This window comes from Pectinophora gossypiella, chromosome Z (genome assembly GCF_024362695.1).
Source record: "Pectinophora gossypiella chromosome Z, ilPecGoss1.1, whole genome shotgun sequence".
NCBI classification, from domain to species: Eukaryota; Metazoa; Arthropoda; class Insecta; order Lepidoptera; family Gelechiidae; genus Pectinophora; species Pectinophora gossypiella.
The window spans coordinates 22,519,584-22,537,563 of NC_065433.1; the positions used below are offsets into that span (position 1 = coordinate 22,519,584).

The 17,980-nt window shown below is 40.9% G+C and overlaps 1 protein-coding gene across 1 annotated transcript in view; it reads right to left on the reverse strand.

Moving 5' to 3' along the window:
• The window catches only part of LOC126379875 (uncharacterized), a 185,764-nt gene that overhangs the window by 166,334 nt on the left and 1,450 nt on the right, over positions 1-17,980 (reverse strand). The gene's annotated exons all lie outside the window — the stretch shown is intronic.

Consider the following 17,980-nt stretch of genomic DNA (forward strand, 5'->3'; position numbering starts at 1 on the left):
TCGTATGGCGGCCATCTTGTTTTTCCGCCATTTTGGTTTTTTTTCACAGGGGATTGAATTTGACCAAGATTTAAATAGGTTTCGTGAAAAAAATATTGCTCTAGGTTTTATAGTTTTGCCAGGCCGTAGGGTGTCTCCCTGATGCGGAGCAGTTTTTCAAGATCGAGCAGTATTGAAATACTCAACATGACGATCCGATCACATCCCTATACATCATTTTTACCCTCGAGGCATTTTCAGGAAAAACGAAAATTTTGTATGGCGGCCATCTTGTTTTTCCGCCATTTTGGTTTTTTTTCACCAGGGATTAGATTTGACCAAGATTTAAATAGGTTTCGTGAAAACAAAAAAGTTCCAGGTGCGATAGTTTTGCCAGGCCGTACGGTGTCTCCCTGATGCGGAGCAGCTATCGAAAACCCAGACGTATTTTCATACTCGACATGACGTTCCGATCACATTCCTATACATCATTTTTACTCCCGAGGCATTTTCAGGAAAAACGAAAAATTTGTATGGCGGCCATCTTGTTTTTCCGCCATTTTGGTTATTTTTCACCGGCGATTAGATTTGACCAAGATTTAAATAGATTTTGTGAAAAAAGAATCATTCCAGGTGCTATAGTTGCGCCAGGCCGTAGGGTGTCTCCCTGATGCGGAGCAGTTTTTGAAGATTGAGAACATTTTCCGTATTCGACAAAACACTCCGATTACATTCCTATATACAGTTTTTACCCCCGAGACATTTTCTGGGAAAACAAAATTTTGTATGGCGGCCATCTTGTTTTTCCGCCATTTTGATTTTTTTTCACCGGCGATTGAATTTGACCAAGATTTAAATAGGTTTTGCGGAAAAAAAAATGATCCAGGTATAATAGTTGCGCCAGGCCGTAGGGTCTCTCCCTGATGCGGAGCAGTTTTCCAAGATCTGGAAGTTTTCCCATACTCACCGGGAGGTCCCGATCACACCCCCCATACATCATTTTCACCCCCCGACGCTCCTTCTGGGAGAACAACCCTGTCAGTCAGTGAGTCAGTCAGTCAGTCAGTCAATGGGTTTGTAGCTTTATATAATATAACTAGATAACTAGATGTCGCGTGGTTCGCTCGCAGCAAGCTGCTCGCGTGTCTTGTTTTCCCGCCATTTTTTTACCGCGATAGAATTTGACCAAGGCTTGAATAGGTCTCGTGAAATCAAAAAAGTTCTAGGTGCTATAGTTTTGCCAGGCCGTAGGATGTCTCCCTGATGCGGAGCAGTTTTCCAAGATGACGTTCCGATAACACCCCTATACATCGTTTTTACACCCGAGACATTTTCTGGAAAAACAAAAATTTGTATGGCGGCCATCTTGTTTTTCGGCCATTTTGATTTTTTTTTACCGGCGATAAAATTTGACCAAGATTTTATTAGGTTTGGTGAAAAAAGAATCGTTCCAGGTGCGATAGTTTTCCCAGGCCGTAGGGTGCCGCCCTGATGCGGAGCAGTTTTTGAAGGTCGGGAAGTATTTCCATACTCAATATGACATTTTGATCTCATCCCTCTTTCATCACATTCACCCCGAGGCATTTTCGAGAAAAACGAAAATTTTGTATGGCGGCCATCTTGTTTTTCCGCCATTTTGATTTTTTTTCACTGCCAATTGAATTTGATCAAGGTTTAAATATGTCTCGTGAAAACCAAAAAGTTCTAGGTGCTATAGTTTTGCCAGGCCGTAGGTTGTCTCCCTGATGCGGAGCAGGTTTCGAAGATTGAGATCATTTTCCGTACTCTACAAGACGCTCCGATTACACTCCCATACATAATTTTGACCTCCGAGACATTTTCTGGAAAAACATTTTTTTGTATGGCGGCCATCTTGTTTTTCCGCCATTTTGATTTTTTTTCACCCACTATAGAATTTGACCAAGATTTAAATAGGTTTTGTGAAAAAAGAATCGTTCCAGGTGCGATAGTTTTGCCAGACTGTAGGGTGTCTCCCTGATGCGGAGCAGTTTTCCAAGATCTGGAAGTTTTCCCATACTCATCGGAACATCTTGATCACATCTCCTATACATCATATTTACCCCCCGGCGCTCCTTCTGGGAGAACAACCCTGTCAGTGAGTCAGTCAGTCAGTCAGTCAGTCAGTCAGTCAGTACATGGGTTTGTAGCTTTATATAATATAACTAGATGTCGCGTGGTTCGCTCGCAGCAAGCTGCTCGCGTGTCTTGTTTTCCCGCCATTTTTGTACCGCGATAGAATTTGACCAAGACTTGAATAGGTCTCGTGAAATCAAAAAAGTTCTAGGTGCTATAGTTTTGCCAGGCCGTAGGGTGTCTCCCTGATGCGGAGCTGTTTTCCAAGATGACGATCCGATCACACCCCTATACATAATTTTTACTCCCGAGACATTTTCTGGGAAAACAAAAATTTATATGGCGACCATCTTGTTTTTCGGCAATTTTGTTTTTTTTTCACCGCCGATAAATTTTGACCAAGATTTAAATAGGTTTCGTGAAAATAAAAAAGTTCCAGGTGCGATAGTTTTGCCAGGCCGTAGGGTGTCTTCCTGATGCGGAGCAGCTATCGAAAACCTGGAAGTATACCCGTACTCAACAAGACGGTCTGATTACATCCCCATACATATTTTTTACCCCCGAGGCATTTTCAGGAAAAACGAAAAATTTGTATGGCGGCCATCTTGTTTTTCCGCCATTTTGATTTTTTTTCACTCACGATAAAATTTGACCAAGTTTTAAATAGGTTTTGTGAAAAAAGAATCGATCCAGGTGCGATAGTTTTGACAGGCCGTAGGGTGCCGCCCGGATGCGGAGCAGCTTTCCAAGATGACGATCCGATCACACCCCTATACATAATTTTTACTCCCGAGACATTTTCTGGGAAAACAAAAATTTATATGGCGGCCATCTTGTTTTTCGGCAATTTTGTTTTTTTTTCACCGCCGATAAATTTTGACCAAGATTTAAATAGGTTTTGTGAAAACAAAAATGTTCCAGGTGCGATAGTTTCGCCAGGCCTTGGGGTGTCTCCTTGATGCGGAGCAGTTTTTGAAGGTCGGGAAGCATTTCCATACATGACATTTTGATCACATCCTTTTTACATCATATTCACCCCCGAGGCATTTTCGAGAAAAACGAAAATTTTGTATGGCGGCCATCTTGATTTTCCGCCATTTTGATTTTTTTTCACCGGTGATAAAATTTGACCAAGGTTTAAATACTTTGAGCGAAAAAATAATTGTTCCAGGTGCGATAGTTTCGCCACGCCGTAGGGTGTCTCCCTGATGCGGAGCAGTTTTCAAAAATTGAGAACATTTTTCGGACTCGACAAGACACTCCGATTATACTCCCATTCACAGTTTTTACCCCCGAGGCATTTTCGGGAAAAACGAAAATTTTGTATGGCGGCCATCTTGTTTTTCCGCCATTTTGTTTTTTTTTTTTCAGCGGCGAATGGATTTGACTAAGATTTAAATAGGTTTCTTGAAAAAATTATTGCTCCAGGTTTTATAGTTTTGCCAGGCCGTAGGGTGTCTCCCTGATGCGGAGCAGTTTTCGAAAACCTGGAAGTATACCCGTACTCAACAAGACGGTCTGATTACATCCCCATACATATTTTTTACCCCCAAGGCATTTTCAGGAAAAACGAAAAATTTGTATGGCGGCCATCTTGTTTTTCCGCCATTTTGATTTTTTTTCACTCACGATAGAATTTGACCAAGATTTAAATAGGTTCTGTGAAAAAATAATCGTTCCAGGTGCCATAGTTTCACCAGGCCGTGGGGTGTCTCCCTGATGCGGAGCAGTTTTTCAAGATCGAACAGTTTTTCCATACTCAGCTTGACGTTCCAATTACAACCCCATACACAGGTTTTACCAACGAGGCATTTTTTCAAAAAACGAAATTTTGTATGGCGGCCATCTTGTTTTTCCGCCATTTTGATTTTTTTTCACCGACTATAGAATTTGACCAAGACTTAAATAGGTCTCGTGAAAAAAGAATCGTTCCAGGTGCTATAGTTTTGCCAGGACGTAGGGTATCTCCCTGATGCGGAGCAGTTTTCCAAGATGACGATCCGATCACACCCCTATACATAATTTTTACTCCCGAGACATTTTCTGGGAAAACAAAAATTTATATGGCGGCCATCTTGTTTTTTGGCAATTTTGTTTTTTTTTTTCACTGGCGATAAAATTTGACCGAGACTTTAATAGGCTTCGTGAAAACAAAAAAGTTCCAGGTGCGATAGTTTCGCCAGGCTGTAGGGTGTCTCCCTGATGCGGAGCAGCTTTTGAAGATCGAAAAGTATTTCCATACTCAACATGATGTTTCAATCACATTCCTTATACATCATTTTTACCCCCGAGGCATTTTCGGGAAAAACGAAAATTTTGTATGGCGGCCATCTTGTTTTTCGGCCATTTTGTTTTTTTTTCACCGGGGATAAAATTTGACCAAGATTTAAATAGGTTTCGTGAAAAAAATATTGCTCCAGGTATTATAGTTTTGCCAGGCCGTAGGGTATCTCCCTGATGCGGAGCAGTTTTCCAAGATGACGTTCCGATCACACCCCTATACATCATTTTTACACCCGAGACATTTTCTGGAAAAACAAAAATTTGTATGGCGGCCATCTTGTTTTTTTGACCAACACTCGAATATGTGTCGTGAAATCCAAAAAGTTCTAGGTGCTATAGTTTTGCCAGGCCGTAGGGTGACTCCCTGACGCGGAGCAGTTTTCAAAGATGGCGTTCCGATCACACCCCTATACATCATTTTTACACCCGAGACATTTTCGGGAAAAACAAAACTTTGTATGTCGGCCATCTTGTTTTTTCGTCATTTTGTTTTTTTTTTTCACCGACCATTAAATTTGTTCAAGATTTAAATAGGTTTCGTAAAAACAAAAAAGTCCTAGGTGCGATAGTTTTGCCAGGCCGTAGGGTGTCTCCCTGATGCGGAGCAGTTTTTCAAGATCGAGCAGTTTTTCCATATTCAAATTGACGTTTTGATCACACCTCCCATACATAATTTTTACACCCGAGGCATTTTTTAAAAAAACAAAATTTTGTATGGCGGCCATCTTGGTTTTTCGCCATTTTGTTTTTTTTTCACCCACAATAAAATTTGATCAAGATTTAAATAGGTTTTGTGAAAAAAGAATCGTACCAGGTGCGATAGTTTCGCCAGGCCGTAGGGTGTCTCCCTGATGCGGAGCAAATTTCAAAGATCGAGAAGTATTTTTATACTCGACATGACGTTCCGATTACACCCCTATACATCATTTTTACCCCCGAGGCATTTTCAGGAAAATTGAAAAATTTGTATAACGGCCATCTTGTTTTTCCGCCATTTTGATTTTTTATCACCAGCGATTGAATTTGACCAAGAATTAAGTAGGTTTAGTGGAAAAAAAAATGTTCTATATTTGATAGTTTAGCCAGGCCGTAGGGTGTCTCCCTGATGCGGAGCAGATTTCAAAGATCGAGAAGTACTTCCATACTTAACATGACATTCCGATTACACCCCCATACATTGTTTTTACCTCTAAGACATTTTTCTGAAAAAAACAAAATTTTGTATGGCGGCCATCTTGTTTTTCCGCCATTTTGGTTTTTTTTCACCGGCGATTGGATTTGACCAAGATTTAAATACGTTGTGCGAAAAAATCATTGTTCCAGGTGCGATAGGTTAGCCAGGCCGTAGGGTGTCTTCCTGATGCGGAGCAGTTTTTCAAGATTGAGAAGTATTTTTATACTCAACAAGACGTTCCGATAAAAACCCTCATACATCATTTTTACCCCCAAGGCATTTTTAGGAAAAACTAAAAATTTGTATGGCGGCCATCTTGTTTTTCCGCCATTTTGATTTTTTTTCACCGGCGATAAAATTTGACCAAGATTTAAATAGGTCTAGTGGAAAAAGAATCGTTCCAGGTGTGATACTTTTGCCAGGCCGTAGGGTGTCTTCCTGATGCGGAGCAGTTTTTCAAGATCGAGCAGTTGTTTCATATTAAACTTGACGTTCCGATCACACTTCCCATACATCATTTTTACCTCCGAGGCATTTTCGGGAAAAACGAAAATTTCGTATGGCGGCCATCTTGTTTTTCCGCCATTTTGGTTTTTTTTCACCGGGGATTGAATTTGACCAAGATTTAAATAGGTTTCGTGAAAAAAATATTGCTCTAGGTTTTATAGTTTTGCCAGGCCGTAGGGTGTCTCCCTGATGCGGAGCAGTTTTTCAAGATCGAGCAGTACTGAAATACTCAACATGACGATCCGATCACATCCCTTTACATCATTTTTACCCTCGAGGCATTTTCAGGAAAAACGAAAATTTTGTATGGCGGCCATCTTGTTTTTCCGCCATTTTGGTTTTTTTTCACCGGCGATTGGATTCGACCAAGATTTAAATATGTTTCGCGAAAGAAAAATTGCTCCAGGTTTTCTAGTTTTGCCAGGCCGTAGGGTGTCTCCCTGATGCGGAGCAGATTTTGAAGATAGAGAAGTGTTTTCATACTCCACAAGACGTTCCGATTACATCTCCATACACAGTTTTTACTCCCGATGCATTTTCTGAAAAAACAAAATTTTGTATGGCGGCCATCTTGTTTTTCCGCCATTTTGATTTTTTTTCACCGTCAATAGAATTTGACCAAGATTTAAATAGGTTTTGTGAAAAAAGAATCGTTCCAGGTGCGATAGTTGCGCCAGGCCGTAGGGTGTCTCCCTGATGCGGAGCAGTTTTCCAGGATCTGGAAGTTTTCCCATACTCACCGGGTGGTCCCGATCACACCCCCCATACACCATTTTCACCCCCCGACACTCCTTCTGGGAGAACAACTATGTCAGTCAGTCAGTCAGTCAGTCAGTCAGTCAATACATGGGTTTGTAGCTTTATATAATATAATAACTAGATGTTGCGTGGTTCGCTCGCAGCAAGCTGCTCGCGTCTCTTGTTTTCCCGCCATTTTTTTACCGCGATAGAATTTGACCAAGACTTAAATAGGTCTCGTGAAATCAAAAAAGTTCTAGGTGCTATAGTTTTGCCAGGCCGAAGGGTGTCTCCCTGATGCGGAGCAGTTTTCCAAGATGACGTTCCGATCACACCCCTATACATATTTTTTACACCCGAGACATTTTCTGGAAAAACAAAAATTTATATGGCGGCCATCTTGTTTTTCGGCCATTTTGTTTTTTTTTCACTGGCAGTATAATTTGACCAAGATTTAAATAGGTTTCGTGAAAACAAAAATGTTCTAGGTGCGATAGTTTCGCCAGGCCGTAGGGTGTCTCCCTGATGCGGAGCAGTTTTCCAAGATGACGTTCCGATAACACCCCTATACATCGTTTTTACACCCGAGACATTTTCTAGACAAAAAAAAATTTTGTATGGCGGCCATCTTGTTTTTCCGCCATTTTGTTTTTTTCTGCCTGCGATTGAGTTTGACCAAGATTCAAATAGGTCTTGTGAAAGAAAAATTGGTTTAGGTACGATAGTTTTGCCAGGCCATAGGGTGCCGCCCTGATGCGGAGCAGCTTTCCAAGATCGAGAATTATATCCATACTCAACAAGACGTTCCGATTACATCCCCATACATAATTTTTACCCCCGAGACATTTTCTTTAAAAACAATTTTGTATGGCGGCCATCTTGTTTTTCCGCCATTTTGATTTTTTTCACCCACAATAGAATTTGACCAAGATTTAAGTAGGTTTTGCGAAAAAAAACTTGATCCAGGTGTAATAGTTTTGCCAGGCCGTAGGATGCCGCCCTGATGCGGAGCAGTTTTCGAAAACTTGGAAGTATACTCGTACTCTACATGATGTTTCGATCACATCCCTCATACATCATTTTTACCTCCGAGGCATTTTCAGGAAAAACGAAAATTTTGTATGGCGGCCATCTTGAATTTCCGCCATTTTGATTTTTTTTCAACTGCAATTAAATTTGACCAAGATATAAATAGGTTTCGTGAAAAAAATATTGCTCTAGGTTTTATAGTTTTGCCAGGCCGTAGGGTGTCTCCCTGATGCGGAGCAGTTTTTCAAGATCAAGCAGTATTGAAATACTCAACATGACGATCCGATCACATCCCTATACATCATTTTTACCCTCGAGGCATTTTCGGGAAAAACGAAAATTTTGTATGGCGGCCATCTTGTTTTTCCGGCATTTTGGTTTTTTTTCACCGGGGATTGAATTTGACCAAGATATAAATAGGTTTCGTGAAAAAAATATTGCTCTAGGTTTTATAGTTTTGCCAGGCCGTAGGGTGTCTCCCTGATGCGGAGCAGTTTTTCAAGATCGAGCAGTATTGAAATACTCAACATGACGATCCGATCACATCCCTATACATCATTTTTACCCTCGAGGCATTTTCAGGAAAAACGAAAATTTTGTATGGCGGCCATCTTGTTTTTCCACCATTTTGGTTTTTTTTCACCGGGGATTGGATTTGACCAAGATTTAAATATGTATCACGAAAGAAAAATTGCTCCAGGATTTATAGTTTTGCCAGGCCGTAGGGTGTCTCCCTGATGCGGAGCAGTTTTTCAAGATCGAGAAAAATTTCCATAGTCAACGGGATGTTCCGATTACATCCCCATACACAGTTTTTACCAACGAGACATTTTCTGGAAAAACAAAATTTTGTATGGCGGCCATCTTGTTTTTCCGCCATTTTGGTTTTTTTTCACCAGGGATTGGATTTGACCAAGATTAAAATATGTTTCGTGAAAAAAATATTGCTCTAGGTTTTATAGTTTTGCCAGGCCGTAGGGTGTCTCCCTGATGCGGAGCAGTTTTTCAAGATCGAGCAGTACTGAAATACTCAACATGACGATCCGATCACATCCCTATACATCATTTTTACCCTCGAGGCATTTTCAGGAAAAACGAAAATTTTGTATGGCGGCCATCTTGTTTTTCCGCCATTTTGGTTTTTTTTCACCAGGGATTGGATTTGACCAAGATTAAAATATGTTTCGCGAAAGAAAAATTGCTCCAGGTTTTATAGTTTTGCCAGGCCGTAGGGTGTCTCCCTGATGCGGAGCAGATTTTGAAGATAGAGAAGTGTTTTCATACTCCACAAGACGTTCCGATTACATCTCCATACACAGTTTTTACTCCCGATGCATTTTCTGAAAAAACAAAATTTTGTATGGCGGCCATCTTGAATTTCCGCCATTTTGATTTTTTTTCACCCACAATAGAATTTGACCAAGATTTAAATAGGTTTTGCGAAAAAAAATTTGATCCAGCTATAATAGTTGCGCCAGACCGTAGGGTGTCTCCCTGATGCGGAGCAGTTTTCCAAGATCTGGAAGTTTTCCCATACTCACCGGGAGGTCCCGATCACTTTTCTCATACATTATTTTTACCCCCCGACGCTCCTTCTGGGAGAACAATTATGTCAGTGAGTGAGTGAGTCAGTGGGTTTGTAGCTATATATAATATAAAATAACTAGATGTCGCGTGGTTCGCTCGCAGCAAGCTGCTCGCGTGTCTTGTTTTCCCGCCATTTTTGTACCGCGATAGAATTTGACCAAGACTTGAATAGGTCTCGTGAAATCAAAAAAGTTCTAGGTGCTATAGTTTTGCCAGGCCGTAGGGTGTCTCCCTGATGCGGAGCTGTTTTCCAAGATGACGATCCGATCACACCCCTATACATAATTTTTACTCCCGAGACATTTTCTGGGAAAACAAAAATTTATATGGCGGCCATCTTGTTTTTCGGCAATTTTGTTTTTTTTTCACCGCCGATAAATTTTGACCAAGATTTAAATAGGTTTTGTGAAAACAAAAATGTTCCAGGTGCGATAGTTTCGCCAGGCCTTAGGGTGTCTCCTTGATGCGGAGCAGTTTTTGAAGGTCGGGAAGCATTTCCATACATGACATTTTGATCACATCCTTTTTACATCATATTCACCCCCGAGGCATTTTCGAGAAAACCGAAAATTTTGTATGGCGGCCATCTTGATTTTCCGCCATTTTGATTTTTTTTCACCGGTGATAAAATTTGACCAAGGTTTAAATAGGTCTAGTGGAAAAAGAATCGTTCCAGGTGTGATACTTTTGCCAGGCCGTAGGGTGTCTTCCTGATGCGGAGCAGTTTTTCAAGATCGAGCAGTTGTTTCATATTAAACTTGACGTTCCGATCACACTTCCCATACATCATTTTTACCTCCGAGGCATTTTCGGGAAAAACGAAAATTTCGTATGGCGGCCATCTTGTTTTTCCGCCATTTTGGTTTTTTTTCACCGGGGATTGAATTTGACCAAGATTTAAATAGGTCTAGTGGAAAAAGAATCGTTCCAGGTGTGATACTTTTGCCAGGCCGTAGGGTGTCTTCCTGATGCGGAGCAGTTTTTCAAGATCGAGCAGTTGTTTCATATTAAACTTGACGTTCCGATCACACTTCCCATACATCATTTTTACCTCCGAGGCATTTTCGGGAAAAACGAAAATTTCGTATGGCGGCCATCTTGTTTTTCCGCCATTTTGGTTTTTTTTCACCGGGGATTGAATTTGACCAAGATTTAAATATGTTTCGCGAAAGAAAAATTGCTCCAGGTTTTCTAGTTTTGCCAGGCCGTAGGGTGTCTCCCTGATGCGGAGCAGTTTTTCAAGATCGAGCAGTACTGAAATACTCAACATGACGATCCGATCACATCCCTATACATCATTTTTACCCTCGAGGCATTTTCAGGAAAAACGAAAATTTTGTATGGCGGCCATCTTGTTTTTCCGCCATTTTGGTTTTTTTTCACCGGCGATTGGATTCGACCAAGATTTAAATATGTTTCGCGAAAGAAAAATTGCTCCAGGTTTTCTAGTTTTGCCAGGCCGTAGGGTGTCTCCCTGATGCGGAGCAGATTTTGAAGATAGAGAAGTGTTTTCATACTCCACAAGACGTTCCGATTACATCTCCATACACAGTTTTTACTCCCGATGCATTTTCTGAAAAAACAAAATTTTGTATGGCGGCCATCTTGTTTTTCCGCCATTTTGATTTTTTTTCACCCACAATAGAATTTGACCAAGATTTAAATAGGTTTTGCGAAAAAAGATTCGTTCCAGGTATAATAGTTGCGCCAGACCGTAGGGTGTCTCCCTGATGCGGAGCAGTTTTCCAAGATCTGGAAGTTTTCCCATACTCACCGGGAAGTCTCGATCACACCCCCCATACATCATTTTTATCCCTCGACGCTCCTTCTGGGAGAACAACCCTGTCAGTGAGTCAGTCAGTCAGTCAGTCAGTACATGGGTTTGTAGCTATATATATTATAACTAGATGTCGCGTGGTTCGCTCGCAGCAAGCTGCTCGCGTGTCCTGTATTAGTTCGAAGCTTTGTATGGCGGCCATCTTGTTTTTTGCCGGCGATTGAATTTGACCAAGACTCGAATATGTCTCATGAAATCCAGAAAGTTCTAGGTGCTATAGTTTTGCCAGGCCGTAGGGTGACTCCCTGACGCGGAGCAGTTTTCAAAGATGACGTTCCGATCACACCCAAATACATCATTTTTACACTCGAGACATTTTCTGGAAAAACAAAAATTTATATGGCGGCCATCTTGTTTTTCGGCCATTTTGTTTTTTTTTCACCCGCGATAAAATTTGACCAAGATTTAAATAGGTTTTGTGAAAACAAAAATGTGCCAGGTGCGATAGTTTTGCCAGGCCGTAGGGTGTCTCCCTGATGCAGAGCAGATTTCAAAAATCGAGAAGTACTTCCATACTCAACATGACATTCCGATTACACCCCCATACATTGTTTTTACCTCTAAGTCATTTTTCTGAAAAAACAAAATTTTGTATTTTGCCATCTTGATTTTCCGCCATTTTGGTTTTTTTTCACCGGCGATTGAATTTGACCAAGATTTAAATATGTCATGCGAAAACAAAATTGCTCCAGGTTATATAGTTTCGCCAGGCCGTAGGGTGTCTCCCTGATGCGGAGCAGCTTTCGAAGATTGAGAAACTTTTCCGTACTCGACAAGACACTCCGATTACATTCCCACACATCAGTTTTACCTCCGAGACATTTTCTGGAAAAACAAACTTTTGTATGGCGGCCATCTTGTTTTTCCGCCATTTTGATTTTTTTTCACCGACAAAAGAATTTGACCAAGTTTTAAATAGGTTTTGCGAAAAAAAAATTGATCCAGGTATAATAGTTGCGCCAGACTGTAGGGTCTCTCCCTGATGCGGAGCAGTTTTCCAAGATCTGGAAGTTTTCCCATACTCACCGGAAGATCTTGATCATACCCCCCATACATCATTTTCACCCCCCGACACTCCTTCTGGGAGAACAACCCTGTCAGTGAGTCAGTCAGTCAGTCAGTCAGTACATGGGTTTGTAGCTATATATAATATAATAACTAGATGTCGCGTGGTTCGCTCGCAGCAAGCTGCTCGCGTGTCTTGTTTTCCCGCCATTTTTTTACCGCGATAGAATTTGACCAAGACTTGAATTGGTCTCGTGAAATCAAAAAAGTTCTAGGTGCTATGGTTTTGCCAGGCCGTAGGGTGACCCCTGATGCGGAGCAGTTTTCGAAGATCTAGCAGTATTTCCATACTCAACAAGACGTTCCCATAACACAACTATACATCGTTTTTACATCCGAGACATTTTCTGTAAAAACAAAAATTTGTATGGCGGCCATCTTGTTTTTCGGCCATTTTGATTTTTTTTTACCGGCGATAAAATTTGACCAAGATTTTATTAGGTTTGGTGAAAAAAGAATCGTTCCAGGTGCGATAGTTTTCCCAGGCCGTAGGGTGCCGCCCTGATAAGGAGCAGTTTTTGAAGGTCGGGAAGTATTTCCATACTCAATATGACATTTTGATCTCATCACTCTTACATCACATTCACCCCGAGGCATTTTCGAGAAAAACGAAAATTTTGTATGGCGGCCATCTTGTTTTTCCGCCATTTTGATTTTTTTTCACTGCCAATTGAATTTGACCAAGGTTTAAATATGTCTTGTGAAAACCAAAAAGTTCTAGGTGCTATAGTTTTGCCAGGCCGTAGGGTGTCTCCCTGATGCGGAGCAGTTTTCGAAGATCTAGCAGTATTTCCATACTCAACAAGACGTTCCGATTACACCTCCGTACACAGTTTTTACCCCCAAGACATTTTCTTGAAAAACAAAAATTTGTATGGCGGCCATCTTGTTTATCCGCCATTTTGATTTTTTTTCACCCACGATAGAATTTGACCAAGATTTTAATAGGTTTCGTGAAAAAAGAATCGTTCCAGGTGCGATAGTTTTGCCAGACGGTAGGGTGTCTCCCTGATGCGGAGCAGTTTTCCAAGATCTGGAAGTTTTCCCATACTCATCGGAACATCTTGATCACATCTTCCATACATCATATTTACCCCCCGGCGCTCCTTCTGGGAGAACAACCCTGTCAGTGAGTCAGTCAGTCAGTCAGTCAGTCAGTCAGTCAGTACATGGGTTTGTAGCTTTATATAATATAACTAGATGTCGCGTGGTTCGCTCGCAGCAAGCTGCTCGCGTATCTTGTTTTCCCGCCATTTTTTTACCGCGATAGAATTTGACCAAGACTTGAATAGGTCTCGTGAAATCAAAAAGTTCTAGGTGCTATAGTTTTGCCAGGCCGTATGGTGACCCCTGATGCGGAGCAGTTTTTGAAGGTCGGGAAGTATTTCCATACTCAACATGACACTTTGATCACATCCCTTTTACGTCATATTCAACCCCGAGTCATTTTCGAGAAAACGAAAATTTTATATGGCGGCCATCTTGTTTTTCGGCCATTTTGTTTTTTTTTTTCACCGGCGATAAAATTTGACCAAGATTTAAGTAGGTTTCGTGAAAACAAAAACGTTCCAGGTGCGATAGTTTCGCCAGGCCTTAGGGTGTCTCCTTGATGCGGAGCAGTTTTTGAAGGTCGGGAAGTATTTCCATACTCAACATGACACTTTGATCACATCCCTTTTACGTCATATTCAACCCCGAGTCATTTTCGAGAAAAACGAAAAATTTGTATGGCGGCCATCTTGATTTTCCACCATTTTGTTTTTTTTCAACGGCTATTAAATTTGACCAAGATTTAAATAGGTTCTGTGAAAAAATAATCGTTCCAGGTGCGATAGTTTTGTCAGGCCGTAGGGTGTCTCCCTGATGCGGAGCAGTTTCAGAAGATCAAGAAGTATTTCCATACTCAACAAGACGTTCCAATTACAACCTCATACACAGTTTTTATCCCCGAGACATTTTCTAAAAAAATAAAATTTTGTATGGCGGCCATCTTGTTTTTCCGCCATTTTGTTTTTTTTTCACCGGTGATTGAATTTGACCAGGAATAAAATAGGTTTCGTGAAAAAAGAATCGTTCCAGGTGCGATAGTTTTGCCAGACGGTAGGGTGTCTCCCTGATGCGGAGCAGTTTTCCAAGATCTGGAAGTTTTCCCATACTCATCGGAAGATTTGGATCACATCCCCCATACATCATTTTCACCCCCCGGCGCTCCTTCTGGGAGAACAACCCTGTCAGTGAGTCAGTGAGTCAGTCAGTCAGTGGGTTTGTAGCTTTATATAATATAACTAGATGTCGCGTGGTTCGCTCGCAGCAAGCTGCTCGCGTGTCTTGTTTTCCCGCCATTTTTTTACCGCGATAGAATTTGACCAAGACTTGAATAAGTCTCGTGAAATCAAAAAAGTTCTAGGTGCTATAGTTTTGCCGAGCCGTAGGGTGTCTCCCTGATGCGGAGCAGTTTTTCAAGATGACATTCCGATCACACCCCTATACATCAATTTTACCTTTGAGACATTTTCTGGAAAAACAAAATTTTGTATGGCGGCCATCTTGTTTTTCGGCCATTTTGTTTTTTTTCACTGGCGATAAAATTTGACCAAGACTTTAATAGGCTTCGTGAAAACAAAAAAGTTCCAGGTGCGATAGTTTCGCCAGGCTGAAGGGTGTCTCCCTGATGCGGAGCAGCTTTCGAAGATCGAAAAGTATTTCCATACTCAACGTGATGTTTCGATCATATTCCTCATACATCATTTTTACCCCCGAGGCATTTTCGGGAAAAACGAAAATTTCGTATGGCGGCCATCTTGTTTTTCCGCCATTTTGGTTTTTTTTCACCGGGGATTGAATTTGACCAAGATTTAAATAGGTTTCGTGAAAAAAATATTGCTCTAGGTTTTATAGTTTTGCCAGGCCGTAGGGTGTCTCCCTGATGCGGAGCAGTTTTTCAAGATCGAGCAGTACTGAAATACTCAACATGACGATCCGATCACATCCCTATACATCATTTTTACCCTCGAGGCATTTTCAGGAAAAACGAAAATTTTGTATGGCGGCCATCTTGTTTTTCCGCCATTTTGGTTTTTTTTCACCAGGGATTGGATTTGACCAAGATTTAAATATGTTTCGCGAAAGAAAAATTGCTCCAGGTTTTATAGTTTTGCCAGGCCGTAGGGTGTCTCCCTGATGCGGAGCAGATTTTGAAGATAGAGAAGTGTTTTCATACTCCACAAGACGTTCCGATTACATCTCCATACACAGTTTTTACTCCCGATGCATTTTCTGAAAAAACAAAATTTTGTATGGCGGCCATCTTGAATTTCCGCCATTTTGATTTTTTTTCACCCACAATAGAATTTGACCAAGATTTAAATAGGTTTTGCGAAAAAAAATTTGATCCAGCTATAATAGTTGCGCCAGACCGTAGGGTGTCTCCCTGATGCGGAGCAGTTTTCCAAGATCTGGAAGTTTTCCCATACTCACCGGGAGGTCCCGATCACACCCCCCATACATCATTTTCACCCCCCGACACTCCTTCTGGGAGAACAACTATGTCAGTCAGTCAGTCAGTCAGTGGGTTTGTAGCTATATATAATATAATAATAAGTAATTATGAATATTGCGAATACGGGCAAAAGGAAATGGCTCAGCTTGTGCTGCCATGGAGCCATGTTATGGCGCCATCCAGCGCTGGTCTTCAGTCATTTCCTCTTCCTGAGATATTGTGCAGAAGTAATTGTCAACGAGGGCTAGAGGATATTTTTATTGTGTATTTAAATTTACTTAAATTTATAAATAAAAATATAGCAGTTATAGTTTTTATTCTTTTATTTAGGGGCAGTTTTCTATGAAAAGTAAAAACTATGAACAATAATTCACTGTGGCCCTGTGGTACAGTCATGAGCAATATCATGTACCCACTTTGGAACCCTGTCGCACTATCATATTTGACATTTAGTGGGACTTACGGTTTAATTTGTCAAAAAAGTTAATACGACATGGTATCAAAGTGCATATATTAATGCTCGTGATCGTACACCGGCTTACTTCTCAATCTGAGAGCACTGGTTCGAACCTGATATCGGACTTGCACTAAATTAATTTATTTTAAGTGAAGTTTTCACTAACACAGTTGGCTCAACCATTACAAATGGCGGTACGGTTCACCACCTATCACGTTGGTGTAACGAGGTGTGGGTACTTAGTTCATCTTACGATGGATGTACCTCTACCTATTTTTTGATTATAGTGGTGAACTTATGTTCAGTTATGTTTAAACAATTACTTAATATTAAATAGCAAAATGTAGATGAAAGTGCATGTGGCCTTTTTAGATTAATTTCGGGTAAACCGGGGTAGCCGAAATTAAGTCTTTTGTCAATAAGTAGAACAGCTGCTGGAGATGCAAAAAGACATTTAGAATTCATAATTAATTTATTTGCAATAAAAATGGTACAGTTTGTAGTTGGTCAGCATTTAACATTTGGTCTAAGTACTTTTTCGCTATTGCAATAGCCCAGTTCCCTGTGTTTCCATAATCTTCAATAGTCACACGAACCGTGGATGGCCTTTGGGTGCACTCCCATAGTGAATACAGGGATAATCGCCGGTTGGTGTCACACCACATTTAGATTAAATTGTCTTAAGGGGCCTCTACGTGTTGGCTTCGGCCTAACGCACGCCTTCCAAGAGTCCGGGACTCCATAGGCCCGAGATATGGAAACGACAAACAAATAATGAAATAAAATTAAAAAAATAAATATGACAATCATTAAGTACATTAATAAATACTACAATAGCAACACATAACATCATTATATACTTTTCTCTTCTCATTCGTGAAAGAAGCAATGAATATTTTAATATGCTTGTCAACAATAGAATCTTCGTTTAAATGACAAACCAGGCTTGTAAAGATTTACACGAAATGTTATCATCAACAGTTATTTCGGACAGCTGTGTCAAAAAGTTTGAGGAGGGGAGAAAAGTTCTTTTTATGATATTTCTCGCGTAAAGCAGGTCGTAATCCTGAAATAACAAGGCCCTTGGCCGGGTCCCGTAATGGCGTGCTTATGCCTCCTACTTCCTATTCTCCTTTGTTTGTCACTGTGACTTTTCGGCGCATCTTGCCGTCTGCGAATACAAAACAAGAGATAACACAATCCTCGCGTTGTATTGGCCCTCGGCTCGTTTCCGCTTACTTTATTGAATCAGCTGTTAGTGGAAATCAGTTTATCTGCATGCTTGCAGATAGTGTGTGATGGTGATTTTATTTTGTAAGGTGGTCGGGGAGAAGCCTTCGTGATAGTAACAGAAGAAATATATTTTTTTTTGTTTCCTTTACAATACATTCACCCTACATTATTTTTTGGGTTCCATGTTTTACTTTTGCCGTCAGTCTCGGCTGATGGAAATCGATGATGTAGCGAGATCGTTCTTTTTTACTTTTCCACTATTTTTGTGTGTTCAAACAAATTATGCTTTTCTATAGCTGAAACAGTCAATCTGATCAGGGAACTGGACGAAATAACCTAAGGCGTCGCTCCTGTACTGAGTACGGAAGTTGTCTTTCAGGGTCTTGGGTGGTTGGGCCCATACTTCTCATTGTAGATACACGTCAACAAATCTCTTAGTTACATCACGCCGGGTGATAATGATCACTGTAGTGCGCGCACACGCAACCTTGCGGTCAC